A 3,530-nucleotide genomic window follows, 5' to 3' on the forward strand; every position below is an offset into this window, starting at 1 on the left:
GGAATGTTTTTTAGTATCAGGTAGTAAGAGGTTTAGGTAACCCTGTTGTAAGCATGGGTACATCTAAGTCCTGAGTCCTAATGTTTGGGAGATTCGACACCATCATACCGTTTTTCACCCCATTGGTTTGGGGGTGGTGGAATTTTAGCGGAGTGATAGCTATCTCGAGCCGTTGCAATTCATATGTGTGATATCCCATACCCTGTTGTTGTTCTCGAGGGCATAGCTCCAAGTAAGGGCCAAACGGGAGAGTGCACAAAGGCGGATCCCAGACCAGAAACCCCTAGCCTCAAAGCCGGGGTGGCGATCAGGTGAGGGGAAGGGTTATGGAGGTGGGTAGGCTTGTGTTACTGTCCTTTGCCCTCAGAACTACTAGTGGTTTTGAGCTTGTGCGTGTGTCTGCAATGCAATGACGTGGTGTGGGTGGCTTTTGAGCAGACAGAAAGTGTTTGTGAGGTCCCGGCTTTAGAGGTGTAGGTCTTGTAGTGTGGTGCACGTGATGGGGTGGCCTTGTAGCCACAATTCATGGTGTACAAAGATGCATGCGAATGTGACCAACGCACAAGCTATAGGCGTTGTGCTTGATGGGGGATGACCTTCAGGTTGCCCCAAACAAAGTTGGTAACCAGAGTTGTTGGTGGAGAGGCTTTCAAGCCACTCTTAAGTGTTGGCCTGAGTCATAAGAGGCCCAGTGTGCAAGAGTGAGTCAAGGTAACCTTTGGTCTGCCTTGAGGTGTTGGACCAACGGCTAGGTCGCTGGTCCTAGTGAGTGAGTTAGAGGGGATGGCCTTAGGCCTCCATTTGTGATGGACCGGCAACTAAGCCATTGATGTGATAAGTTGGTCTGGGGGGTTCGCTTATGGCCAACCATGTGTGTTGGGCCGATGGGTAAGCCGTCGGTTCGATGTGTGTGGGTGGTGTCGGTGGTCAAGCTGCTGACACGAATGTGGAGGTGATAAGGGGTGGCCTTTCAACTGCCCACAAAGGCAATGGAAGCAGAGGCACCAATTGCGGATAGAAGAGGGATGACTAGCAGATGAACTGCCCGTGGCTAGGTGCACATGATAGGTGGTGGCTTTCGAGCCACCGATGCATGTGACAACAACGGCTTAGCCGTTAGTGTCGAGAGATGAGGAGCGAGGGACCTGAGGGTCCCTTCTCACGTTAGACTGGACCAGAGCTCAAGTGCAAGCAGTTTGATCGCTGTGCAGAAGAAAGGTGCGAGATTTGGGTTTAGGAACCCTACTCCCAAAGGACGAACTCACGGGTGTAGGGATCATAAAATCCCCAATCCGAAAATAGGAGTTGGTCAATTCTAAAGCCATTCTTATGGGTGAATTACGTGCAAATTGAGTTTGCAAACAAACCGAATCAATTTTGGGGTGGCGTGTCCCTGGTGGAGTCGCCAGCTGGTCGACTGTGGTTTTTGGTGCGAAATAAAAACCCTTTCGTAAAGCCACAAGGATAAAGAGAAGAAGAAAAGGCACGTGTCGCAACCCCCCCCCCCCCCCCCCCCCCACACCCCCCTTTAGGATTCACGCGTGTCTGCGCTTGAGGATGACCCCAAGGCCCTCTAGGATAAGGGTCGAGTGGTCTGATAGTTTGTTTGGTTCAAACAAACAAAAGAAAGAAGCGTGATGTACTTGATGGAGTCAGGACACACCAGGGCAATGAGCTCTTAGATAACTTCGAAAAGCCCCCCGATGTTTCGGCTCGGTTTGGTTCCGGCTCTGTTGCACGCTTATACACTCTTGGATAGCTTGGAATGACAACCCTTGGTTCGTCTAGATGAGAGTTTGAGAGTTTGTGAAAGTTTGAGTCAAGAAATCAAGAGGTAAGAAGGGGGGAAGAAACCACTCCTCGAATTTTTAACAGCCTTCCAGTGTCACCTCCCTTAGGAGGTAATATCGACAACATGAATAAGGGTATTAGGCATGAAGCTTAAACACCCCGGAGGATAGTCGAAGGTATGTGGCCCCCACAAAAAGGGGGGTTGCAACCAAGAGCATGCATCCTCAAAGAGTAAGATGAAATGTAAAGATAAGAAGAAGAGAAGCAAAAGCACACCGGGACGAGTCAAAGGTATGTGGCCCCACAAAAGGGGTTAGAATCAAGAGCACGACCCCTCATAAGGAATGAGACGAAATAAGAATAAAACAAGAAGGAAGGAAGCAAAGGCACACTAAGGCTAGTCAGAGGTATGTGGCCCCACAAAGGGGGTTGCAATCAAGTGCACATGCCCTTAAGGAGTGAGAGAAGGAATGAGAAGAAGAAGAAGAAGAGGTACAGGAGAAAAGTGAGAAATAAGGCGGAAGAGAGGGGAGAGTAGGGGGAAAAGGATAAGAGGGGAGCAAGAAGAGAGAAGGTAGGGAGAAGAGAAGAGAGGAGAGAGAGAAACAAAGCAAGAGAGATAAGGAAAGTGGGGAAGGGATAGAGAGAGATAGGGAGAGAATGACAGAGAGGGAGAGGTAGGTTGATGTCTTAGCCACCGGTCCAAAGAGAGATAAAAAATAGAAAGAGAAAGAGAAAGAAAGCGAGAGATCAAAAATGAGAGAGATAGAGAGGGAAAGAGAGAGAAAGAGAGAGAGAAAGAAATAACTAGAGAGAGAAAGAGAAAGAAAAAGAGAGTGGAAGAGAGAGGGAAAGAGAAAGAGAGAGAGAGCGAGAGAGTGAATAAAAGAGAGAGAGTGAGAGAGAGAAGCAAGAGAAAGAGAGATATCGGGTACCTAAATGAGAAGCTGGTGACTCCAGCCCGGTAGCTAGGTTGGGGTCTCGATAGCTCTTGAAAGATCTTTGGAGGGGTCCAAGGACTAGGGTAGTAGGATAAGGGTGTAGGGTTCAAGAGTGTGGTGTGTGGTTTGGGGTAGGCTAGGGAGTATAATTAAGGTAAGTTAGAGGTGTATGGTCTACGGTATAAGGGGTTTAGAGTTTAGGTGGACTAGATAAGGCAGTCTATGATGTATGGTGGTTTATGATATCGGATGGACTAGGAAAGGAAGTGTCTAGGGTGGACTAGATAAGGCGGTCTATGGTGTTTGGTGGTTTATGATATAGGATGGACTAGGAAAGGAAGTTTATGGTGTAATAAATGGAAATTGGTTCATAATGACTCATGAATAGTATAAGTCTTACTCATTTTAAGAAATTCATATCTAAAGGGGATTGATTGAGCTGAAATTTGATATTCTAGAGTTTTTGGGTCTTTTGAGTCTGTCTGTGGTGGTTTAGTGACCACTAGAGACAATGAAAATATAGCTCTAGTAATGAGGTATTTTATGCACGTTAGAGAGTAGTATTGTAACTGAAATTTCATCATGTTCTGTTGTATCTTTATTTGATCGAGACGAAGCTTGTTAGGCATATTTGGGGCAATAAATGCCACCGTCACATGCTTTTTGGAGCTAGGATAACACCTTTATCAAGTCTCTCCAAAATTAGGCTTATTTAATCACGAACTTCTGTAGTCTATAGGCATTTTGGTACCTGCTCTAAGTCACAACTGTCTCCTCTTTTATTCGTGTAGGGGATAC

Source organism: Amborella trichopoda, chromosome 11 (assembly GCF_054954075.1).
Source record: "Amborella trichopoda isolate Santa Cruz 75 chromosome 11, AtrichopodaSantaCruz75HAP2 v2.0, whole genome shotgun sequence".
Classification (NCBI taxonomy): domain Eukaryota; kingdom Viridiplantae; phylum Streptophyta; class Magnoliopsida; order Amborellales; family Amborellaceae; genus Amborella; species Amborella trichopoda.